Below are 27,230 nucleotides of genomic sequence, written 5' to 3'. Positions count from 1 at the left end.
CTGCGTCTCCGATGTTAAGTTAGAAAATAAAGCAAAGAACCATGCAAGTGATCGGGGTGGAGGGGTCACTTACCCACAGCTGGGAGGTGAGACTTTCAAATACTGCTTTTCTCCAATACTCACCCCATTTTCCAAACGTCAAGAAATAAAAATAAACCTAAAATCTTGCAATTTTAGAAACTTCACTTTCCTCTAGTGAAGTGGGAGTCGAGGACAATGTTTTGTCACCTCATAGGTGACAGAGACGCCCCATCTCCCCCTGCACAGAGACCAGGACTCCTGCGCTTCCCAGGCTGGGTGACCACTCAGCTCAGTCTGAGTCACTGCCCATGTGGACTGCACAGGCGGCCCAAGCTACGAAGACTCCCCTGGCAGCAAAAATAACGAGACCAGGTTGTAAATCAACCCGAGGCAGCCTTCCCGTCTCCCTCCATCATCTCCTTTGCAGTTACAGTTTAAACTTATGAGTTTACAGATAGCAGCATTCTTCTTCCACACGCACGGACGGTACTCACAACAGACACAAATCTCAGAGCACAGACTGCAGAAAAATGCAGGCTGGTGCCATGTCAACTCATAGGGCACTTCACCATTGTGGCAGCAGTCACAGTCCAGCATGTATGCACAAAGTGCACACGCACAGCACACACACAGCACACACATGCATGCACACGTTAACACACAGCCCACACACCACTCAGCACACACGCATATTCACACACGGCACACACAATACATAGCATACAGAGCACACATAAGCACACTCAGAAAACCCATGCACACAGACCACATAAGCACTGCACACACAATGCACAGCACACACACATACTGTGCACACACACTCAGCACACATGCACAGCCAGAGTGCTGCATGGAGGTTCTGCGGAGGCCTGGGGGCCTCTGCAGGCCAGCATCCGGGCAGACCACCTGCTCCACAGCGTCTGGAAGGTGCTAAAACTTACAGACGATCAAGAAGCCACAGTCAGGGGCTACTGGTGAGCAAAAGCTCCAGACTTGTCCCTGCTGGCTTCCAGGGACTTAGGACAGTGAGGAGCCTTCGTTCAGAAGCCAGAATGATACCCGAGGTAAGCAGGAAGGACACACAGGAAATGGGCTGCCCCCAGCCCCGGGCATACCAAGAAGGTCCAATAATGGAGACAGAGACAATGGAACCCAGAATGACAAACCGACCAACAAAACAGAAAGAATACTGGGAAGTGTTGCCAAAAAGGGGCTGGCACCAATTTGGATCCAAACAGCAATAATTACTTCAACTGACAGATGTCTATTAGCTACAAGGCACCAAAATAAAGGTGTGTGTGTGTTATATCGCTGAGTATATTTAAATTCACTTAACTCACTTATACATGTGTGTATGTACATATACTTTTAAATTCACTACTCAAATGGCTATTTTTATTGATTGATAGATTTCAGTGATGGGGATCAAACCCAGTTCTTCACAAAGGCTAAGGACATGCTCTGTTACTGAGCTACATTACCAGACCTCAAAGGACTTGTCAGTAGGGATTACAGGCATGCACCACCATGCCCGACTCTCAGAGGACTGCTGATGTTAGCTCTTACACCTCTCTTACTCTGTTCCCTGCTCTTCACTTCTTCCACCACCCAGATCTAAGCTCACAGCTTATGTTGAGTTGTCCCAGTCAACTCCTAAGACTTGTTTGCAGAATGAGTTTTCTTGCATGAGAATCTGGACAGTACTTGATGCCTTCATGCTTGGGGTGGCAAATAATCCAGAAGTTTCTGTACCATATACAAGGTTGCCCACTAGCAGACTCTCTGCCCCACCTCATCCTTGATTTCCTCCATTGCATCCTTTCCTTCAGCTGTCCCAACTCTTGTCTGATGCTCTAAAAATGCCAACATCCCCTAGTGCCCCTGATAGTCATCTCTGCTACTTCACACAAGCCTGTGAGGCCTTTCTGAACACCACCCGCCCCAGAAAGCCAGATACTGCCCTCAGTGGAAGTCTCAACCACGGTGTTGCTGGAGTCATAGTCCGTGTGCCCTTGACCATCCCTTCACACAAGCCTAGACCCCTGAAAACAGGAATAAACCTTTGTGTCTTACACATGGCCTGGCACACAGCAAGTGCCTCATAAAAGCTGTATACACAACTGAATGAGTCCAGTGAGTGAAGTGAGTGAGTGCACTGTAAGTTGGCCTGGTCAAATATATCACCATGGTCTAGGGTTGACACAAAAGTCTCCCGACAGCTGATCAGAAATTGGCAAATACTGCTTCACCAATTCATGCCAAATCATTATGGATTCCCCAGTTCATCTCTTAGTACGGTGGTCTTGACATCTGTTGACGTGTTCGTTTTTACGGCGACTCTGACATTTTCTATTCTGCATCCTTAGTGCTTCCCACACATACTATCCAAAGGTCATGTTAGCTTTAGTATCCTGAATGAAATCATAAGAGGTCACCTGCATCACTTGCATTTGGTGGAAGGAACCTAGCCAAGTATTCGCTACAAGGTCGAAGGACCATGATGCACCTGTGGTCCAACTTAGTATCTTGAGTTTGAAGGAAGAAAAGATGACCTAGTTTGACATCTCACCTGGTGCAGGAATTCCAGACACATTGGCCACACATTCTCCCAGGAATAAAGAGCTGACACCTGCAAGCCAGTATCTTCCTATTTTATACCTCAAATTGGATAAAACATCAACAAAAATATAGACCTTGGTTTCTTCTACCCAGTGGTCTTACTACTTCTCTTGGCTATATCAATAATGCAAAGGATTAAACTTTCATGTAATTTTCAAAAATTGCAAGACATTATCATAACCCACCCTTCTATTTGCTTTTTTTTTTCCAGGCTAATCATATCTATTCTTGAGTGCTAATGGTATGTTTTCAAAGTGTTCATGGTGGAAGAATCAGATCAGGCTGCTGTAACCAACTGCCACACACTGGGTGGCTTAAACCATAGACATTTATGTCTCACCATTAGGGAGGCTGGGAAGGTCAAGGTTAAGGTGCTGGCAGACTGGGGCTTTTGATGAATGCCTTCCTCTTGGCTTGCAGATGGCTTCTTCTTGCTTATTCTACTAACAGGGTTTGTAAAGTCTTGTGTCTCCTCCTCTTCTTTTTCTTTCTTTTACTTATTTGCTTTTTTAGCGTTGGGGTTGGAGCCAGGTCTCATACCACTAAGTGTGTACTCTAGTGTGTACTCTAGTACTTGGGCTCCATCCACCCAAGCCCCTCTTTTTTTTTTTTTTTTTTTGCAATACTGGAGTTTGAACTCAGGGTCTATGCCTTGAGTCACTCCACTCCACCAGCTCTTTTATTTTGTGATGGGTTGTTTTGAGATTGGATCTTGGGAACTATTTTCCCAGACTGGCTTTGAACCTAGTCCTCCTGAGTAGCTGGGATTACAGGTGTGAGTCACCTGGCTTACAGGTGTGAGTCAGCCTGGCTCCTCTTCTTATAGGGACATTGTCTCTTGTGGGAACTCTACCTTCATGACCTCATCTAAAACCTAATTATCTCCCTTAGGACCCCATCCCCAAGTACTACCACATGGTGGAGTTCGAGCTTTCATATATCAATATTGAACAGGGGACATCATTACACACAGTCACGCACTGTTGGATCCTGTCCTAGAAGACAAAGTGATGACTAATAGAACTTGGACTTGGGCAGCCCCTGGAGCCCAGCATATTCGAGGTACATTTTCGTCCATTAGCTGAGTTGTTCATGCACCATTTGCAGTTCCAAGAGAAATGAATCACTGTTATGTGCTTCAAGTACCTTTGGAACAAACTGTCCATAAATATTCAGAATGCAGTTTTTATTCAAAATGACATGCCTTATAAGTATTATGAACTTTATACTTCCTAGAATCTTTCTATAAGGATTACTTAATTTGATCCTCAGAAGAGCAGGTAAGAATACGGAGATCCAACAAAGACAAAGAATGTTTCTAGACCAGTGAAGGGAGTTAATGGATGACCCAGAACTTGGGTTATGCCTTCAGAAAATGTGCTCTTGCTGGACACTGGCAGCTCACACCTGTGATCCTAGCTACTTGGGAGGTGGAGATCAGGAGGATTGTGGTTCAAGGTCAGCCTAAGCAAACAGCAAGACCCCATTTCAACCACAAAAGCTGAACATGTGATGTACACCTATCCTCCCCAGCTACATGGGAGGCTGAGATTGGGAGGATCACAGTTCCCTGCCAGTGTAGGGGGATAGTTGACAAGATCCCATCTCCACAGAAAAAGCCAAGTGCAATGGTGTGTACCTGTCATCCCAGCTACAGTGGGAAGCATAAATAGAAAGCTTGTGGTCCAGGTTGGCCTGGGCAAAAAGCAAGATTCTGTCACAAAAACAGCAAAAGCAAAAAGGAATGCAGGTGTGGCTCACGCAACAGAGTGCCTACCTACCGACGTCCCGAGCTCAAATCCCAGTACTGCTAAAAGAAAAAAATGTTCCCAGGTTTCATGTCACTGTGATAAAGAGTAGGACAAAGGCCTCAGCGTCCGTCTCAGGACTGAACACTCCCCCACGTGTGATGCTGATTATCCCACGTCTCCCCGGCAGCCAAAATGCCCAAGTGTGTAGGTGAAAAGGGTATTTCCAACAAAAAAGACAAGCGTTTGCAAGCATCAGGACCTGAGAAATGTGCAGGTGTCAAACACAGGGTGACAGTGCAGACCCGGCCACATGCCACACTCGCTCCACACCTGCCAGTCCCCACAGCTGTGGGAGGAAGTGCTCTCTCAGTCCCTCGCATGCCCCACATCCGCCTTCCAGGACTTTATTCCTGATAAGAGAGGCTAAATAGGAGAGAGAGAGAGCAAGACATCAAGAGTGAGCACCAATTCTGCAAAAACGTGTTTACATTTCTATTAGCAGATGTGTAAATTCAGATTTTTGAGTGACAATAACCCCAGTCGTGCATGGGCTAAACATCCTTGATATAAATCCAAAATGCTTTGAGATTTGAAATGTTCTGAGTGCCTACATGATGGTCAAAAGTTTCAGATTCAGAGCATTTCAGATTTTGAGTTTTCAGATACAATATGCAAATTTTCAGTAATCTGCAAAACTCTGAAATCTGAAACACTTCTGGTCCCAAGCATTTCAATAAAAGGGTTACTGACTGGATGCTGGTGGCTCACGCCTGTAATCCTAGCTACCCAGGAGGCACAGATCAAGAGGATCGCAGTTCAAAGCCAGCTTGGGCAAATAATTCAAGGGACCCTATCTCGAAAATACCCAACACAAAACAGGGCTGGTGGAGTGGCTCAAGGTGTACAGCACCTGCCTGGCAACTGTGAGACCCTGAATTCAAACCCCAGTACTGCCAAAAAGAAAAATAAATAAATTTTTAAAAAGGGTTACTGGAGTGGAGGTGTGATTCAATTAAGAGAGCGTTTGCTTAGCAAGTGTGAAGCCCTGAGTTCAAACCCCAATCCCAGCCAAAAAACGGAGGAGGGGGTTGTGCAACCTGTGTCATGAAGAGTAAATTATGAAATAAGAATAAAGAAGAGTAAGGCAAATGAAAACTCAACTCTCTTCTTCATGCCTAAAGTTCTGAGTATCACACACACCACCACCACCACCATCATCACCATCTCCAGTTAATTTACAGACCCTGGAAACAGTAAAGGACCTATTCCAGAAGAGGTGTTCAGAAGCACCACAAATATTAAAAACACACATCCAGTTTCTTATGAAACCCATTATTTACATTTTCCTCCTTTAAGCATTTCCCAGAGATGGCACATTAGATTTTCCTTCAGCAAATGTATATTCTCTGTCCTCTGCATCCACAGGAAGGGTACAGGTTGACCATTGTGCTGGGAAGCACGCACTTCCCACCCCCTTGGCTTTGGACTTTACCATGACATTTGCATTGGCCAAGAAGATTCTAGAGAATGAGACATGAGCTGATGTTTGAAATGTTCTTGCATTGTTAGTTTTGGCTTCTTTGTCCTGGCATCACCATGACAACGTGCTCTGGGAGGCTCACTGTTCCAAGGAGGATGAAAGACCCATGAAGCAACCAGATCCAAGCTGTGGCTTAGAACCAAGTCCAACTGAACTTGACCCAGGTCATAGAAACCTCCACTTACCCAAGAGGAAAACAGGGTTCAAGAATAGCTCACTTTACAATTTATGTCTGAGAAACAATGACTTGGATTTTGGTTCCATTTATTAAGGTGGACAAGTGGGAAAGATAAGATTTGGGATATGACAGGGTGTGGCACAAAGTCAAGAGCAGTTAGAGCACATTAAATCGGAGATGCCTATTAGACATCCAAATGGAGCTGTCAAGCACACATGATACAGAGTTCAGGAAAGAGGTCAGGTTTGGAGGTATGAAATTGGGATTCATCAATGTCTAAATGGAATTTTAAAATAATTGTTGAGACCATGGAGGTGGCAAAAACACATAAAGAAAAAGGAAGTGTAGACAGGAAGCCCTGACACTCCAGTAAATAAGGGTCAGAAAGAGAAGAGCTGAGTGAAAACTGAAAGGAACATAGAAGGAAAACCTGGAAATGGTGGAGTTCAAGAACTGACCATTGGTTCTGGTCAGGTCAAGGCAGTGGAGATGCTCACAGGACTCACTTCAGAGAACCAAAGCTTGGAGTGGGTTTAAGAGAGAACAAGGAAAGGCAGATATATAGATGTCACACAACATTTCCAAGGAGTGTACTGAAGAAGCCAGACCAGGCAGAACTGTTTATCTTCCAGCAGTCACGGGAAAACAATTACCCCAATAGAGAATAAAATCTCAGCAAGGTCTGGATTGGTTCAAGCAACAGCAGAAAGCCAGAGTCTAGAAACTAAGATCCCAGGTCTGCTTTGTCCTACTCTTCTGGGGTTGGCTGATGGCTTTGGACAAATCCTTTCCACAAAGCTCACGTGCAGACGTAAGCCACGGAAGATGGAAGATCTCTTACTGCTTTGAGACTCTATGCTCCTGTCCCTGTGGTTCCAGTGTGATAAGTTGTGACCAAATGAAGACACAGGCAAGAAGGCACACCCAGAAAAGAATGTGGAGTCACACCAGTGACATCTGTGACTCACACAGATGGGAAATTGTGAAGTCCCAACACTGGATTAAAAAGGAAGGAAGGAAGGAAGGAAAGGGGAGGAGAAGGAAGGGGAGGGAAGCCCCCCGATTAAGTATGAAATGAGAATATATACAAGACTCCTGACTCTCAGAATAACTGAGAAGGGTGCTTCAATCCTGGAGCTGACACAGGCCACCATGTTCTCCCTAGTGTGGCCATACAGAATCCAGCACATGCAGAGGTACAAACTCACTCAGAAGCTCCAAAGCATCCCACTCCCCTGGGGTCTTTGTGGAGCTCAGGAATTCTGATTCCTTCTCCTATCCACCATGTTGGATCCTCCCTCTCCCCTGGGCAATTTGTGATGTAACAGAGTCAACTTCTGCTTCATCCTTATTTCTTCTACACATTGGCCCTAATTCCACATGTGACACACCAGAAATGCTGGTTTCCTTAGAGTTCTGTCTTTTCACAGTTCCCAGAGTACAAGCCATTATTTGCCCTGAACAGAGTCTCAGTCTTCCCTTTTCCTCAAAGCCACCTGTCCTGCAACTTCCTCACTGTTCTACATGACCTTAGTTCCTTCCCTTGCTAGAGTTCCCGGATGAGGAAAAAATAGCAGGTGTGTTAAAGGTAAATACCTCACAGAAAAACATACAGCCCTGTCTCACATGTCGGTTAACAGACCTGTGCAGCTCAACCTGAGGGCTGCAGGGTCACTCAGGTGAACAAGAGGGGCGATGTGGACATGTCACTCAAGGTTAATGCACGAGGGCACAGTAGAACAAAAGAAAATGCACACACTGCCACCTCCCAGTCACCTTCCACCTCTGAGAAAATGACCTTGAGGTTGAACGCTTGGGGAGTCATCTACAGAAAACATTCTGAATGTATTGTTTTGTCATTGGACAAGATCTGGAGGCCTGAGGGGATCAATGACCTTCTGAACATGACATCTAAAGAGGTCACACTGAATGCCAGCTTCTAACTTCCAAGAGCTGCAGTGAAGGGAGGGGAAGAACATATTGCTCTTCATTCTGCATCTGGGTTACTCTCCCAGCACATGTTGGCTGAGCCAGGCCATTGTCATGTCCCTCAGAAAGTGCAAGTCATGCAGGCCTGCTGGGTATGCAGGGCAGGGGGCAGCCACAGTCTCTCCTCCCTCCAGAAGGTCACCAGGAGTGACCCACGCTACATGGTGCTCACTAAGAAGGCTGGAGGAGCTCTTGGGATCTATTTATTTATATTCCTCCTTTATTATTAATTACAGTAATTATAATTATCATTAATCATGACAATAATAGTCAAAGCAAAAAAATCGGTCTTTGTGACAATAATACACAATTGAGAAGTGACAGACTGAAATGATGGCGCCATACTATTCTGCTTCATGATCTGAGGCCCATGTGGGTAGGACAGGAGGCACTGTATATAGGAGATCTTAAGGATTGCCAAGTCACTCCCACCCCACAGGGCTTCCAGGACAAGTGAGGACCTAGCCCAGCCGGCTCTGTCCCAGCAGTGTCTTCCTGGGCAGCAGGTGGCCTGCAAGACTCTGGCTCCATTGTCTGCCCCATCTCCAGTGGCAGGTACAGTGGGAAGACTGTAACCAGGCAGAGTTCCTGGCTTCTGCACCAGCCACAGCCTCCTGCCAGGTGCCTAGCTTGACACAGGCTGGGCTTCCCCAGGGGTTGCCTCTCCTCCTACCACTGAGGCCACACTTAATGGTTTGCCCACTAAGCCCTGGGGTAGGATCTCAGGGTTCAAGTCTTAGGGTAGGCCCTAGATCATATAACAATAACTTCAGTGATACCTCTCTCTCTCTCCACCTCCCACCCCATGTGTCAGAAAAGCTCAGTTTCTTGTAACATAAAAGAAAATAACGACCATAAGCTCATATAACAGCATGCATGCACATAAACAGGACATATATTTGGCAAAGAGTAGGGGCTCAAATTGTATGGGCTCCCTCATACATTGCTGGTGGGAATACAAAATGGCTTCACCACCATGTTAGAAGTTTGGCAGATCCTCAAAAAGTTAAATGTGGAAATACCTGATGACCCAGCAATTCCACTTCTAGGTATATACCCAAGAGAAATGAAAATATGCGTGCCAACAAAAATCTTGTACACCAATGGTTCATAGCACCATTATGCATAATAGCCAAAAGAGAGAGCATCTTACATGTCCACCAACTGGTAAGCATCTATAACTATATCTAAATATTTATATATTACACACATATTCTGGTTGCATGTATATGAAATGCACAGAAAAACGCAGATCCATAGGAAAGGTAGAGTAGCGGCTGCTAGGGATGGGATGGAAGGGGAGGTGCTTGCTCTGGGCACAAAATTTCTTTTTGGGGTGATTTAACTTTTCTAGAATTAGATGGTGGAGAACTGTAGAGGTTAAGAGAGGATTTTATGGTATGTGAATTCTATCTTAATATAAACAATTGAAAAATAAAAAACAGAACACAAAGAAAAATTAGTAAAAGTTCTTTCTCTCCCAACTTTTTTTGTTTCTATTTCAAATTGTGTGACCACTAAGCTCCAAGCAGCCTATTTGGATCCTAATTTAACTGCCTGCAGTTACCACAGAAAAAGCCTCTACTTCATTCTTGGTTGGAACATGTCTTCGGTTCTAATTATTTATATATCTATCCATCTATCTATACATTCTGTCCATCCATCTATTCGTCCATCCGTCCATCCTTCCATCATTCATCCATCCATCTATCCATCACTCGTCCATCCATCAACCCACCTACCCATCCATCCATCCATCTATCCATCCATCCTTCCATCATTCGTCCATCCACTCACTCATCTATACATGATCCATCCATCTACCTACCCATCCTCCATTCATCTACCCACCATTCATTCATCCATCCATTTATCCATCAACTGTCCATTCATCCACCATTCATCCATCTACCCTTCATCCATCATCCAAAATTTCTAGCTGCCATATTCATCCCATCTAACTCGAAGTGCAAGTTTTGTGTCATAGCTATGCACACATACACAAATTTCTGTTCTTCAGGGACAACTGAGTATTATAGTTTTTCCATTCCGTTGTCTGCAGAGCAACTCACAGGCATTTTAAAGAGATGGAAACACTTGCCATCATTATGAGGACAAAAAGGCAATACCCTTGCCCATAATGGCTAGCTGTGAGCTAAAAATGAAATCATCTCTTCCAAAATCCATTAGTGGGAATTTGTTTTTTCCCAAACAGACAACCTAGTGAGCTCCTCATGAATTTTCCTGGCATCTCACATGACAAAAGTGTCCCTCTTAGTCCCTTCTCAAGGCTAACAACCTCAACAACTCAACCTTTCACATTTAATTTCTGTTTAAAACCAGGTTTCAGAGGGTGCTGGGCTTCCCACAGCAGTGGTTGTTCTGGAAGATCTCCAATGAGAGATAACTGCCTGGAACGTAATATGTAATCATTGTTATGCAAATTGCCTTTTTAGTGAGAAACTCTGAGTCAATACACATTTTCTCCCAGACTGCTTGCTTACTCTCCTAATTAGCTTTTACCAAGCTATGGTTCAACATTTTTTAAGGTCAAAAGTCTTCTTTACAGAATATTCACCCAATACACTGAAGATTCTTTCCCCGCTAAGGCTGCTTTTTATTCTTGATAATTATTCTTTCCTAAAGAGAAATGGGACACAATTTGTTTCCAACGTGTCTTTGTTGCATTAGACAGTTGGCCACGCTGCAGGAGAACCCTTGCCCTTCAGTCACTAGCTTTTTCAATTTACTCTTTCAAATTTCAATTTACTGAAAAAGTGGCTTTCTAGGCACTCAGATAGATCCCTGGAGGGAAAACATCATGAAAACACAGGCTTGACCTTCTGGTGTTTACAATCTAGACGGGGAGCAGAGACACACCCCTATTGCTTAGCTGGTAAAAACAAGGCACCTGAGAAAGGCTTTAAGATGATTTAGAGAACTGAGGCATCGGGACTGGTGTGGGCTTGGAATAAAATATTCATGTTTGTAAGACATGCCAGGATGAAGAGAAATAAGGAACCCAGTTCAACAAGTGGGAAAGTATTTGTGTCACCACAAGGGCTCTAATTGCAATTTTGCAACTATTTGGGGAAGTGCTCACCTGCCAAGGCCACCAAGCAGGGCCATTGTGCCCCTGTACTGGGGCACAGCAAGGAGGGGACGGGAGGGGAGAAAACAACTGCAAGAGATCAGGAGAGAAGGTAGCAAACAGGCAAATAAAACAGAAAATAGGATGTCCATTCACACTTTCAACAACACGGCTTTACTAGGCCCTTGCTATGCCCTGAGCCTAGAGATATAGCCACAAATAAAGCACACACAATTCCTGACCCTCTGCCCTTACAGACTACAGAAGACAGCCGTTAATTAACCAACTAATTAGTCAACTCGACATATCCACAATTTCTCTATCCACCTATTCAATCAACCATGAACCAAATACACTCAGGAAAAACTGTACTGAGCACTTTTTTTTTTTTCTCTTGTCATTATTTCCTAAGCAATAAAACAACTACTTACCTGGCCTTTATGTTGTATTAGGCTTTGTAAGTGAAGCAGACATGGTTTAAAGTATGTGGGAGGATGTGCACAGGTTCTGTGCAAATATTAGGCCATTTTATAGAAAAGACTGAGAATCTGGGGAATTTGGGTATCTTTGGGGGTCCTGGAACCCTTCCCTGTGGATACCAAAGTAACTAATTTCAAATAGGTAAGTACAGAAAATGAGATGCAGGAGAGTCAGTGACAGGGCACTTGCCCTAGCCCAGGGCTCAAGAAACTTCTCTGGAAAATAAAGCTTATGCTGAGGTCTGACAACGGGGGAGGTGACAGGGCCTGGTAAGCAATGACTGGGGATGGCAGGAGAAAAACCGTCCTCCTGATCCTTCTCAGTGACACTTACAGTCTGCTGTGAGCCAAATCCCAGCCCCTTCCAACTCCTGTGTTGAAGGCCTAACCTCAGAGTGCAAGCACATTTGGAAATCAGGTCTTTAGGAGACAAATGAATTGAGGTGAGGAGCATTAAGGGTTGGGCTGTGTCCTGATAAGAAGAGAAAGATCATTAGGGAAGCATGTACAACAAGAAAAAACACATGAAATAATTTTTTTAAAGTGATGGAGGTGAACAACAGAACTTCTGTCAGTCCTCAAAGAAAAATGAAGAGAGAAAAATAGTCAGGAGTAGCAAGAGGTAGTCCTCGTCAGGACAAGGAGACAGGCCTCAGGAGAAAGAACCTTCATCTTCGACTTCCAGCCTCCAGAGAAAATTTCTGATGTTTAAGTTATTGCTTTTGTTATGGCAGCCACAGTCAGCTAATACACCATCATGGACAACTCCACTGAATGTTCAAGGGGTTTTCAGTAGTGGTGACATCACGGCAGGTTTTGTTTGGGGTAACTAGTTAACGATTAAAGGGACTGGGGGGTACAAAGATAGGAGGACAGCCAGTGTGAAAAGGGGAGCTGTGCTCCACGGTTCTCTCCCAACTCTGTCATCATCAAGGTCCTCCTTAGTGTGTGGTGGGCAGTTGTGTGGTGTCCTCATCCACATACACACCTACACAAACTGATCAGTGCTGTGCCTTCCAGGCTGTCTCAAGAACTACAATGGGCAACAGAAGGTCTTCCTGGTTGATCCTCAGAGCACTAAGAAGCTCTGCCCTGGCTTCATTCTTTCATGGTCCAGCATGTAGGTTTCCTCACTTCTAAAAGACAGTGTTAGCCTAATGCCGTACCTCACACCTGTTAATCCTAGCTACTTGCAAAGTGGAGACAGGAAGAATCAAGGTTCCAGGCCAAGACAGGCGTAAAGCTTGGGCTATTCAAAAATAACCAAAACAAATAGGGCTGGGGGCTGGCCAAGTAGCAGAGCACCTACCTGTGAGCATGAGGTCCTGAGGAAAAGAAAGAATTCTACTTATAATGCTTTTATTCTTTTCTTTTTGCATATTTTAAATTTTTAGTGCTCTAAGTTTATCTCCTTTTTTTGTCAAAAATCTCAGTTATTCTGTCTTCTTCTTTTCTTAAACACATATCATTTCCTTATTCTCACATTCTTTCTTTTGTACTTTCTTGCTTCCAGAAATACTTTAGTCGTCTTTCTTTTAATAGCTTACCTTTTGTGGTCTTTCTTTTTTATGCATCACTTGGGAATTTCTCTCCCACTGGCCAGCAAAGGTCATGGCTGTGGGATGGATTCCCAGGAGGCACCTGGGGACACTGGTGGCCTCTTCTACCTGAATAGCCACAAGCTGCCCAGGAAGGTCCCCTCACCCCCAGACCTCCAAAGACAGTTCTCAAGAAACAGACCTCACCAGACAACTCTGAAGACCTTTTGGTCACCATCAAGGATAAGAGTGTGCTGGTGGCACATTGGTGTGACCAGAGGGGGTGTTAAAGAAACACAACATCTTCTGATTGTGTAATGAATCAATTATCAGAAAATCTATAGCCCAAGTGCATCACCATACACAACTGGTGGCAGATGAAGGCTTCTTCCAGACAGGGAAGAAACCAGGTAGCCCTGGGTTTTTGTTTCCATCCAGCTTGTCAGCCTCTGGGTTGCAGGCGGTCCCCAACTTATGATGGTTCCACATATGCTTTTCAGTAGAAACTGTAGGTCAAATTTTGATACTGTCTGGCCTAACGTATGTGGTCCCATTCTCACTCAGGATGCCATGGCCCCCGGTCAGCCATGTTGATCAACCAATCCTCCATTGCATTGTGTTGCTCAGCTCTGATGCCAAGAACTAGTGTAGCAAGCATACTTTCAACTTAGGTTATTGTCACCTTTGATGGACCTACAGGGAGGTCGCCCCTTTGTGAGGAGCAGTTGTAAATATCTAATCCCCCAATTCCTAAAAGATCACACACCAGTTTTCTCTGAGATTTTCAGAGTTCAGGCCATTCAGTCTAATAGCTGTAACTCATGGTATTTAGTTCTCCCTTAATTTATGACCCTACTGGTTTGCCATGTAGGAACAAATGAAAGGGAGCTTTCTCATCCACATAGGACCTAATTCAATGCTGCAAACTTCCTTGACTGCGCCTCCCACCAGCTTCAGTAACAACACCCTTACTGTTTTCCCCACTGAGGGGCTTCATCTCCCAGGCTACCTCCAACTCTAAGAGCTCCCTGGTTTGGTTGGACCATCAGTGAGCCCCACCCCAGCTTGGCTTAACCAGGATTGTACGTCAGGAATGTACAATTCCTCCCTGATGTATACTGAAGACTTTGAGACCCATGCATCTTTACTAGGGCCATCTTGGGGAGAGGATATGGTTCCTTTTCCCCAGCTTTACTGAGGGAAAGAAAACACAGTGATGTGGTAAATGTCAAGTCGTGACTCTAGATACTGCCTGGGAGCTTTGCCTTTATGCTCCCTGCTGCTCAAGTTACAGATAAGTTCAGTGAAAAGAAAAGTAATACCGATAAAGTGAGTGGAAATGAGATACAGAGCCGGGAATAAATTTAATCAATGTTGAACTGTATATTAGTTCTGTTGCCTACAAAAGAGATTTTACTGGACCAACGCTGTTACAGGCCAGTAGTCAGGCTTAGCTGTATTCCTCCAGATCCTTCCTCTTCTCTCACCTTCCTGGTCAACTTGACTGAGTGGCATTTTATCAGCCCCAGAATGGACCATGGCTGCTAGGTGTGCCCACGGGACCTTGTTCTAGCCACTATGAGGGAAAGTCAGAAGGATTCTGGAAAGGTTGCCTCTCCCTGACAAAGCAGATAGACCTTTTACATATCCTGCTTGGGATGCTGGCATCAGGACGCAATGTTGCAATCAACCATGAAGGAAAGAACATACCCAATTACAAATAGAGCAGCATGTCTGACTCTGAGCTGGTGAATGATCCTGGGATCTCAGGCCTCTGGAGTCCTTGATAAGTAAATAGGGAAGTCCTCATGGTTTCAGACACTAGCAGGTATTACGTTGTTTGCAAGTCAATGCAAGCAGGCACATAGAATGTAAGGTTATATTTACCAAGACGACATTGCTGGAAACACATTGTCATGTGTCCTTTATGATAACTTAAGATCATTTCTTTAAGATCTCAGCACCAGACAGAGTTATACTGGGTGGATCACTTGCTTTACCCTGGAGACAGCAAAAGCCATGCTTATTTCTTGGTGTTGGCTGGTTGAAAACAAGTCCAAACTTGGACCCCATTACTGGCAAATGTATTAAGCTTTCCAGCATGCATAGTTTATAGTCTGGAGACCTCTGGCTTCACCCATAATCTTCCCTGAGCCTTTATTAGAAGTCCTTTGCATAGCTATTATCATCATCATAACAGAATAGTCTATATTTCTAAGCATGATGAATAACTTTGGGTGTCAACTTGATGGGGCTGAGAGATGCCTAAGGAATTGGTAAATCATTACTTCCAGGAGGGTATTCTCTCAGAAGACTGGTGTGTGGGTCAGTGAACTGAGTGGGGAGAACCTGCCCGAATGTGGGAGACACTTGAAATTGGCCAACAGGGGATGCAACAGAACATGGAAGATGGAGAAACACATATATCTCTCTCTCTACCTCTACCTCTCCTCCCCCCTCCATCTCTGTGTGTGGGTGCACATGCATGCATCTTTACTGTTATTAGGATTTTCCAGAGAAAGGGCCAATCAGAAAAATACATATTTCATTTTTCATTTTTATATATGCATGTATAAGATACATGAGATATTCTCTCTATACACACACACACACACACATATATATAAAATATTTTTTTTTCCTAATTTGTTTTTCTCTGGAAATTCCTAACCACACATACAGATACACACATACACACACACACACCCCTCTGGAAAATCCTGATCCTATATGGCTACTCCTCCAGTCTGCAATGTGTATGTTGTCTCAAATCATCTTTGAAACCGGTTCAGTAAATACACATAAAAGACATCTGGGGAGAGCTGCTGTGCAGTTGGTACAAGGAAGGTCCAGGTGTAGGCACGGGAGCCTGATAAGCATGGTGCTCTCTGCTTATGGGGAACATGGATGGCCTCCCTGAAGAGGTGACACTGAGTGAAGTCTGCAGGATGAGTGAGTGCTGCCAGAGCAGAGGGGACAGCACATTCCCAGAGGAGGAAAGGCCAGGGCCTGCAGACACAGGAGGTGAGGCAAACACAACAGGGAAAAGTGCCTGGGAAGTGGGACAGGGCTGGAGACACAGACGGGGATGAAGCCAAGAAGGGCAGTGGATTTCAGACTCTGGGACACACACAGCACACCATAAAATGAAAAGAAATGCTCAGATTTGGGCTGGTGGAGTGGCTCAAGTGGTACAGCATTTACCTAGCAAGAGTGAGGCCCTGATTTCAAACCCCAGGGCTGCCAAAAAAAAAGAAAGAAAGAAAAAAAGAGATTCTCAGACAATGAAGTGAGGAGACCAGGTAGAAGGTGACCTCACCTGTCCAACTGGGACTCACCAGGACCTGAGCTTAGAGAGGAAAGACAGCCCAGGTGGAGAGCCCAGGTGAGTGGCTGAGCTCCTTGCTCCTCCTCAGCACCCATCACAGCCATTTGCCCACTCCACCTGCAGTTACCATTCTCCATGCTCATTAACAGGCCTGAAATCCTGCGAAGTTCTGGGGGAAAGCTGGAGGGAGGACTCTCAACCTAGTCTAGGACATAGACAAGTTTTGGGGACCTTACAAGAAGAGAATGCTGAACAGGGGTGAATTTGATAGAATAGTCAACAAAACTATTTCATATTCTCGCTCCCTCTCCCTGCCCCCTTTCCCTTTCCGACCTGGGCTTGTTCACCCCTCCTTAGGCAACCTGGTGATCCCCCATTCCCGGGAGGTCACCACACTGACACTGAACCTTGTGTGAACACCAATAGGCAGAGCGCACTGCAGCCCAGAACTCCTGAACTCAAGCAGTCCTCCTGCCTCAGCCTCCTGAGCAGCTAGGACCACAGGCGTGCCACCGCGCCCAGCTTCCCTCTCTCTCTTCTGAAGAAGGCATGGGGATCTTGTGATGCCCATCTTGTGACTCCTTGGAAGGCAGTTCTATAAAAGACACCACCAAGGACTGAGAATGGAAATGCAGCAGCCGGGTGCTGGGATGACCCTCAGGGACCTGGAGAGAGCCCAGGCCACCCAGCCCAGCCAGGAAAGCCACACTGCGCCCACATCCAAGCTGCAATCCATGTATCTGTCTCCTTCTGCAAATATCCTCAAAGGTTGGAGACAACAATAGCACCATTCCTAAAAAGCAGGCTTTCAGGCACATGGCTTCTCGAACCACACACTGTCCACAAAACTGGCCACCAGGGCTGGGGCCTCAGATTTCCCTGGGTTGGATGAAATGCTCCCAAAGGTCTCAGTCCTGCCCCCCTCAGTGAAATATCCTTTGAAAACCCAAAGCAAGAGCATTACACAAAGAAAGGGAGGATGCTTCAAATACAAGTATTGCTCCATTCCAGAAACAGTGCTCTCTCTCTAACCAAAACCCATCAACCACTCAGACTTTAGATTTAACTTCTCGTGCCCTGGTTCCTCCTCCCAAGTATACTTCACAGAGCACTTTAAGAAATATCTCCTCTTCCGAGAAGTCTTCCTTGATTGCATCCACTCTATGCTCTCTCAAGACCCATCTCTATCCTGGCACTTGCCAAGCTGTATTATCATTTTCTGTACTTAGATGTCTGTCTCCTCCAGTAGACTGCATCTCCTCTCTCATGGCAGGAGCTGGGACTTAATGTCTCTGTACACCAGCATACAGCACTGGACTGCATACCCAGCATGCATTAAAAAATGTGATGGGAGACCACAGTGGAATGCCATCTCACATCCATTAGGATGGCAAGTGTCAAAAAACAGGAAATAGTCAGGCACAGTGGTGCACACCTGTAATCCCAGCACTTAGGAAGCTGAGGCAGGAGGATCATGAGTTTGAGGCCAGCCTGGCATACTTAGTGAGACCCTGTCTAAAAGAAAAGAGCAAGGGTGGTGAAGATGTGGAGAAGTCAGTTCCCCTGTGCACTGACAGGGTGAAAGGGTGTAGCTGCTATGGCAACCAGGATGGTGAGTCCCCAAAACCTCCAATGTGGAATGACCATGTGACCCAGTCATGTGACCCAGTGGCTCCATCCCTGGTATACATCCAAAGATAGAAAACAGGGGCTTGAACAGAGTGTCTGGACACCCAGGCTCACAGCAGCACTATTTACAACCCCCAAGAGCACAAGCAATGGATGAATGGATAAACAAATGTGGTATATCCATGCAATGGAGTACTATTCACCCTTAAAAAAGGAAGGGCATCCTGATGTATGCTACAACCGGGCGAACCTTGAGTATGTTATTCTTAGGGAAATAAGCCAGTCACAAAAGGACATGGACTATATGATCTGAAGTCCGAGAATGTCAGATTTATAGAGACAGAAGTAGAATATTGCTTGCCAGAGGCTGGAGGGTAGGGAGGGTGTGGAATTGTTATTTAGTGGGCAGTTTCATTTTGTAAGATGGAAATAGTTCTGGAGATTGGATGCACAGCAATTTGAATCACTGAACACTACTGAGCTACACACCTAGAAATGGCTCAGATGGTAAATATTACACTATATATTGTCCTAATTAATATTTTGGCAGTGATGAGGCTTTGCTAGGCAAGCACTCTTGGATCATGATAGCAATTGTTTGCTATTTTTTTTTCCAAATAGAGTAGCACAATTTTTTCCAAGCCAATCTTAGACCATGATCCTCCTACCTCTGCCTCCTGCACAGCTGGGATTACAAGAGTGACCCACCATGCTTGGCTGTTCTTGACATGGGTCTCGCTAACTTTTTTCTGTCTGGACTGGCCTCAAATCACAACCCTTTCCATCTCCTCCTCCTGAGTAGCTATGATTATAGACATACCCCACTACACCTGGCCCTCATAATTAATTTATTTTGGTGGTCCTGGGGTTTGAACTCAGGACCTTGCACTTGCTAGGCAGGTGCTCTACCACTTCAGCCATTCCACCAGCCCCATGATTAATTTTTAAAATAAGCGAATCATGATTCCCCGTACTGAAAACTTCCAGTGGCTTTCCATGGAACATGTAGCAAAACATTTCAGGGAAAAGTGTTCTAAGGATATCAGCTGAGTTAATAAACTCTGACCTCTCCTGGAATCCAAAAGGTTAGTTGAAATAATGAAACCTCTCCAGGCCCATGAGACACCAGGTCACCAGTGTGATGAGTCCTTGTCCACCAGAAGCCCTCAGAACAGAAAGGAGGACACTGGGGAGGACCTGCCCCCGTCACTATCCTGACATCCCCCAGCACATGGGGCAGGGAACAGAAGGAGTCCACACAAGCACAACACAGACACAACTCCACAGAAAGACCAGACTGGATTTTAAGGACAACTGCTAACGACCTCACTGCTTCTATAAATTTCTGAGACAGACTCTGCCATCTCAAAGGGGAGAAGGTTTTACTCTAGTGTGGGTCAGCCAGAATCAAGGATTTGTGGAGCTTTAGCCAGCAGCTGGATATGCTGTACAACTGGAGTCACCCCAGGAACACTGCAGGAAAGAATAAGAAGCTTCATGTTAATATTCCTAGTCTTACAGATAGGAGTAGGGGGGACCCCAAAGAAGCAGCCAAATTAACATGTGCTCAAAATCGGATTACGTTAGGGCTGGTGGAGTGGCTCAAGTGGTACATGGCCTGCCTAGCAAGCATGACGCCCTGAGTTCAATCCCAAGGACTGCAAAAAAGAGAAAAGCTAAAAAAAATCCCAGTTACATTTGACAGAACAAAAATACTTGTGTGAAGGAGCATAATTTGTATATCCGCGATTGCATTTGTAACTGACCTACAGTTATGACATATATACTTTCATCCCAAACCTCTCCTGCGGGCTCCCCTGGAGGAAAATGCTGGGTGTTATCAGTACAATACTGGATGTGCAGATGAAACCGGCACGGCCTCCTCACCTAGCAGATTGCTTTCCAGGAAAAACCGCAGAGTCAGAAGCCCAAACCTAAGCCATGAAAGCTGCAGGGTCCTCTTAGCACAGGTAGACACACTTAGGTGAGCCGCATCGTAAAGGCCTATAGGGCGAGTGGCCCTGTTGACAGACCTTGGTGTACACAGGATTGACATTCTCAGAGTGTTTCCAGCAAAAAAACTCCATGTACCACTCACTTATCAAAACACACTCCAGCTGGGCACCGGTGGCTCACCCCTATAATCCCAGCTACTCAGGAGGCAGAGATCAGGAGGATCGAGGTTTGAGGCCAGCCAGGACAAACAGTTCAAGAGACACTATTTCAAAAATACTCAACACAGAAACCCTTTCTCGAAAAAAACTAATACAAAAAAGTGGGCTGGCAGAATAGCTCAAGTGGTAGAATGTTTACCTACCAAGTGTGAGACCCTAAATTCTGCCCAAAAAACCCCAAATCAAAACAAAACAAAGAGCCTTTCCTTTTCAGTGGCTTACCCTGTGTCTGAATAAACACAGAAAACCTGTCCTAGGCCATAGGGGACATTTGCCTGAGGAGCACAGGACAAGAACCCATAGGGTCACCTCCCTTCCAAGCCTTCAGTTTCTACCCATCCTCACTGAGCCCCGTCCCACCTCCATCACTCAGGCCCATGTGTACAGCACACCTCATGCTGCGATTTGGAATTACTCAAAAATTGCATATTGGAGGGGTGGAGGTCGGTGGTCGTTAGGGTCTGGATCTCAAACGTCAACCAAGGCTCATGTGTTGGGGGGTGTTAGGGAGGGGCCTGGGTCACGAGGGCTTGGACCTCGTCAGTGGGCTAAGCCACTGATGGATCACAGCTTAATGGGCCTCTTGGAGGTGGTAGAAACCACAGTAGGTGGGGTCAAGTTGGAGGAGGTAAGTGTCCTCAAAGAAAATATTTTATTCTCTCTCTCTCAATCTCTCCCTCCCTCTCCCCTCTCTCCTTTTCTATCCCCCTCCCTCTCTCCCTCCCTCTCTCTCTCCCTCTCCTTTTCTCTCCCTCCCTCCTCTTTCCCTCTCCTTCCCTCTCTTCCTCCCCCACTCCTTCTCTCTCTCTCTCTCTCTCTCTCTCTCTCTCTCTCTCTCTCTCTCTCTCTCTCTCTCTCTCTTCCACCTCCCTGGCCACCATGAGATGGGCGACTTTCCTTGACCTTACACTCCCCACCATACCGCTCTGCCTCACAGAGGACCCAGAAACAACAGAGCAAGTGGCCATGTCCCAAGCCTCCAAGCCTTTCCTCCCTTAAGTCGTTCATCTCAAGAATTTTGTTACAGCTAGAGCACTTGCCTAGCATGCACAAGGCCCGGGTCCCATCCCCAGACTGCAAGAACTAATAGTAAGAAATAACCAAATTAATAATCTCCCGGTGAAAGGACCAAATCTTGAAAGGAATGAAGACTGCTGACTGCAGCTCAGCCTCTGAAGTAGAAAGTCTGCTAATCAAAGAATCGAGGTGTGGTTTTGTCCCAACCATCAGGGTGCAGGGCTCAAGAGAGGAGCCAGGAAATTCAAGTGGAAATTTCTGTTTTCTTGAAGGAGGAGTTAGTATTTTAATGACTTCATCTGCACACATGTGCACTTTGAGACACGGGTGCACAATACATGGCAACTCTGGCTTGCAGATAACTTTAATTTCTTCCTAAAACACGTGCCTCACCCCTGCCCTAAGGAGTTGGGAGACTATTTGAATCCTGCAGAGAAACTGCTCCATTTGTTTGTTGGACTGCTTTCTAGAAGAGAAATTCAAAGGGCTTGTTCTCAAATGCCGGGGTCGAATCTCACAAGAAAGTAGCTCTTCATCAAATTTAACGACTTCTTGAGAGGGGAAGTCGGTCTGCGGAGCCATGGAGAAACAAAAGCAGCAACTCCACGGCTCCAGAGCGTCCAGGAAACGGATCAGGGACCAAGAATCTGGAATCACGACGCTGAACAAAAGTGCTGAGATCTGACACCTTCTGGGCACGGGTCAGACGCACTCTGCATTTGTACTCGGCCGTGTGCTCCTTCTTCCCCCCAAGTAGCCCTCATCACACGCAGCCTGTTAGTCCAGACTCAGGGCTCCCTCACTCAAAATGGGCTGGCTAATGTCACTTGTATATGATTTATGAAGAAAATGAAAAGAAAGCAATTAAGTGATGTAAAATAAGAGTGATGTCCCTAACCCCGGCTGTCACGTTTTAAGGATTTTCAATTTGTTAATTACATGCTCCCTGCTGTAACAAATGAGAGTCTCCATGTTGAACAAAGCACATTTAATAGCCTGAATTTAGTCAATTTTTTTTACGCTACCTTGATGAAAATTATGATAGAAATGAGTAAAACAGTATTTCTGACTTTCTACCACTTCAGACTGCCTTTCTCTTCCCATTAGGTAACATTCTATGATGCTATGGTACCTGAGCTCAGAATCAAGAGATAAGGAGGAGCCGGGCACTGTGGCTCACACCTGTAATCCTCGCTACAGAGGAGGCAGAGAGCAGGAGGATCGCGGTTTGAAGCCAGTCCGGGTAAATAGTTTGTGAGACCCTGTCTTAATATACACACAAAGAAAGCAGGGCCGGTAGAGTGGCTCAAGTGGTAGAGAGCCTACCTAGCAAGTATGAGGCCCTGAGTTCAAACCCCAATGCTGTCAAAAAAAAAAAAGACAAGGAGACAGGTCCCAAGGACGACAAAGAGAAGGTAAGTACACATGGCCTTGACATGAATGTGTGTATCTTTCAGGTCCTGGAATTAGTGTATTGCAGGGTGACCATTCAAAACTCTCATTGTGAAATATAAATCTTTGTACCTACTTAGGTTTTGGATTTTTTTTTTTTCAACTTTCAAAGTTATTGTCAAGAGAAGGTTCTTCTTTGCCTTTTTTCCCTGGGTAAAAAAATGGAAGTCACCAAAAAGAAGTTAATTAAAAGACAGTGAAATTGTTTTTTCACCTATTTATACTCCCTAATTTACCTGAAATTCATATGATTCGTCTTTATTCTATTGTGGTAAGAATATTTAATAAGAGAGCTACCTTCTTAACAAATTTTGAGTGTATTGTGAACTCTAAGTACAATGTTTTATGTCGAATCCTTAGGGCTTAGTCATCTTATTTCACTAAAATTGTAGGCTCATTTGGCATGGTTTAGATAGGTGTCTCCCAAAGGTCTGTGTGTTAAAAGCTTGGTCCCCAAGCAGGTGGTGGAACCCTTCTGAGGTGGCAGCTAGTGGGAAGCCCTGAAGTCACTGGGGCTGTGCCTCAAAGGGGACAGTGGACCCGACCTCTTCCTCCTTTTCTTTGCATTCTGGCTGATCATGTAAACAGATTTGCTCCACCATGTGCTCCCCACATTGTCATCTGTCCCCACCACCAGAGGCCAAGGCAGTGGGGACCCCTGATCAAGGAACAGGAACTTCCAAAACCATGAGCTAAATAAACCTTTTACAAGTTAATCGCCTCAGGTGATTTGTTACAGTAACAGGAAGCGGTTAACAAGATGCTTACAAGATGTCTTTTCATCTTTCTGTGGGGAAAAGAACATAGAAGACTAACAGGAAACAATGAATAATAAGTCCTTCCCTAGAAGTAATTATTTTAAAAGTAAAGGGCTAAAACACTATTCATTTTTAAAATAGCTTCTGAAAAACTGACATGAAAGGTTTAAGATAAATTATGGAAAAGGACAGAGTCCAGTTTCTAAGGCCCTCTCAGCAGCTGAGATCTCCTCAACCCTGAGAGGATGGAGAAGCTGGGTGGAGAGAGGGTGGCAAATCAAGGTCACTTCCAAACCCTCCAGGGTGACATGCTGCAAACTCAGGCGTGTGAACGTGCAGTGTGCCATGAGGAGACACAGGGATAGAATGTGCATCTGGAATTCTGAGATCCCCCTTCCTCTGTTCTACTTTTAGAAATAACTGCATGCAAAATTTAATTTTTCCTAACAGCATGTTGATAACTGTGTGTGTAAACACATGTGTGTATGTGTGTGTGAGTGCATGCACATAGAAAACAAATGCCGTGTCTCCCAGGCAAGGAAGAACAGCTGTTTCTCACTTATTAAGATCAGAAAATGGCCCACTTCCATTTGTTCTGCTCGCCAAGGCCATGAGCATCTGATAATCAGTGAACTGGAAGAACTCAGCCATCCTCAGCTATGGCAGAGAGTGAGACACAAGACAGGCAAGATGAGCTATGTCTCCCAGCACCCCAAATTTCAGCATCATCTTAAACGAGGCTCCTGCCAGCAAGGAAACCTCAAGCCTGGAGTGTCCTCTCTTTAACAAAAGCACATATTCCTACACCCTAAATTATTAAAAAGGAGCCCTGTTTCCAAGGGTAGTATCAAAGCAATTTCAGTCACATTTCTCCAAAGCTGCATCCACAGAGCTGCCATCTCCCCATCAGCAGGAGTGCAGGAAGGGCAGGCTTTGTGACGCTGTGCTTTTGAGGTCAATCAGCCCCTCAGGGAGCCCAAATCTCCCTGAAGGACACCCAGCTTGATATGACCCATACACTTCCCTCACCACACAGTCACCTCTGCACTAAACCCCACAGATTCTGCCACTGTGGGGTCATCACAGTACTGACAACATGGGGGACAGCCTGTGCACCCCATGAAGTCCCATTATCACTGCCTGGCACACAGAAGACACCCAGCCAACACCTGTGAAATGCAATCGGAGATGGCAAATGTGCCAGATGACGCCAATCCTAACTGCGCAAGCCTTGGCGTGCTTTTCTGTGCCCAGGATAAGTAATTCCCACCTCACCTGTCTGCTACGGGGGCGTCATGAAGTGACGTGTTGGAGACTTGGCACACTGGAGGGGACTTCACAACTGATGTTCCCATGTCCTCTGCAATGCAGTGGGAGAGGAACTGAGTCCAGATGCATGGAAACACCTTCCAGGGGTAAGTTTAATCACTTGCTGAGTGTAGACCTTAAAACAACTGACATATCAGGGTCCAGGTAAGCCCCCAGTTACCCAGGGGTCCTTTGCCAGTGATTTCCTTCCAGGCTCAGGTCTTCTCACCTATAGGACAGGGGCAGGCTCAGGTGTTCTCAGGCCCCACTCCTGAAGGAAGAGTCTGTCACTCTTCAAGTATCTGACTGTGGGATCCACCATCTCACCTTCCCAACTCTGCTATCAGTCACGTGGGCGCTGATTCTGCATGGGCGGTCCCTGATGTGAAACCCCATGTGTCCACATGCAGAAATGTGACTCTCTGTCATAATGCTGTCAGCCCCGCTTCCCACCAGGTCCCATCAGTCACCTGCCATATTTGAAGATTATATTCATATTTTGGGGTTAAAATGGCATTAGCCTGCCATCCTCTGAAATAGAGCTGTGTTTCTTAGCTTTTTGTGGCTGGAATTACACACCTGAAAAAGTGACATGGGAAGGAAGGATTTATTTTGCTCATGGTTTCAGATGCTTCACTCCATGGTAGGGCTGGTTCTGTTATTTCTTAGCTGTGGTGAGGCACAGCAAGCATGGTGAACAGGATTGCTCACCTCATGGCAGCCAGGAAACTATGAGAAGTAACAACAAAGGACCAGGGGATCAGGGTACACCCCTCAAAGGCATGCCTCCAGCACCCTACTGCCTCCAGCCAGGCCCTGCCTTCCACAGTTCACCCCCTCCACACACACCAACAGTCTGTTTAGATTTTTGAATCCATCACTGAACTATGATATTCATTAGCTCAGAGCCCTCAGGATCTAATCGTCTCTGGAAACCTCTCACAGACACCCCCAGAAGTGTGCCTTAGTAATCTCCTAGGTGTCTCTCAATTCAGTCAAGCTTTCAATCGAGATGAACCATCAAAATGTCCCTTCTCAATCAAAATAAATTTCTATTACAGCACAGATAGCACAAACCTGTGCACACACATGGAGGAAAGGGGGTAGGGAAGGAGAGAGAGGGAGAGAAAGGAAGATAGGGAGGGAGGGCGGGAAGGAGGGAGAGCTCACGGGAGATAAAGAGGATGTACAAATCTGATGCACTAGATTGAAAAATACAATCAGTGACCTGAACACACCTTTCCTCTTGGAAACAGAAAAATCCAGCCACCTGGAAAGAAGATGAGATAATCTGGATTGAGGTCATCTCACAGGGAATCATGGGATCTGAACCAGAAAGAAAAATAAACAGACTCTAATGGCACCAGCCCTGGAAGGTTCCAAGACTCTTGTCTGAGCTCTGGGACCAGGCGGTCACCTTCAATGACTCATTTTTGTTTTTATATCATTAAATCAAACTTTTGAGACTAAAAAGTCCCCAAATGAAGAGTTTGCTGAGCCATACAGATGCTAGTCAAAAAGTGAAGAATGGATCCTGGGACAAATTCACCTAAGTCACCAGTAGCATGGCAGATAGCAGCTGGAAATAAGTCCACCAGACCTAACAGATTGGGGTGTTTCATAATAAAATCATTGACATTGAACTGCATTGGTTATCAATAAGAGAAGCAGGACAGGGGCCAGTGAGGCAAGTTCTGGGAGGGAGGCTGGACCACAGAAGATTTTGCTATCTCTTGGTTGGTTGGTTCCAACAGTAGCACAATGTGGTCTTGACAATGATATTCAGCACCCCAGAAAGATATGTGAAGCAAGTATTATTTTTAATTTGTTGATTTACCTTGAAGCTGTAAGTTAAAAATGGACTTCTCTTGCCTTTCTTTTTTTTCATCCCTCTCCTCCCTCCATTCTATTCCCTGTCACTTAATATCAGACATTTCATATTTGTCTTCTCAGTATCATACTTATTTTATTTCTGTTCATTAAATGAGTTAATAAATATATTTCCTTGTGTCCCCCTTATATTTGGTCTTGCATAGCCTGGAGGTGTGGCTCAATCAGTAGAGTGCCTACTTTGCAAAGCCAAAGCCCTGAGTTCAAACCCCAATCCCACCAAAAAAAAAAAAAAAAGAGAGAGAGAGAGCGAGAGAGAGATTGCAAAGAAAATAGCCTGAAGTTTACTGACATACTGTGATGGTGAATATTGATTTTGAACTTAGAGTGGACTGAGAGACACCTAGGAGATTAGTATAGCCCAGCTTTGGGTGTGTCTGTGAGAATGTTTCCAGAGAGGGTTAACCAAGGGACAGCACATTGCTGGGAATCAGGATGGAATGAAAAAGGAGAAAAGGAGAGAGCCTG

The 27,230-nt window shown here is 45.4% G+C and overlaps 1 protein-coding gene across 3 annotated transcripts in view; it reads right to left on the bottom strand.

Moving 5' to 3' along the window:
• Window positions 1-27,230, bottom strand: part of Galnt17 (polypeptide N-acetylgalactosaminyltransferase 17) — a 433,611-nt gene that overhangs the window by 295,225 nt on the left and 111,156 nt on the right. Inside the window, exon 1 of one of the 3 annotated variants that reach the window (XM_074075767.1) lies at window positions 74-328. The exons of the other annotated variants lie outside the window; for them this stretch is intronic. The gene's annotated coding sequence lies outside the window, so the exon portion shown is untranslated. Of the gene's footprint in view, window positions 1-73; window positions 329-27,230 lie in introns of those variants that run through there. 3 annotated transcript variants of the gene reach the window in all.

Source organism: Castor canadensis, chromosome 6 (assembly GCF_047511655.1).
Source record: "Castor canadensis chromosome 6, mCasCan1.hap1v2, whole genome shotgun sequence".
NCBI classification, from domain to species: domain Eukaryota; kingdom Metazoa; phylum Chordata; class Mammalia; order Rodentia; family Castoridae; genus Castor; species Castor canadensis.
This window is presented reverse-complemented; position numbering and strand designations above follow the sequence as displayed.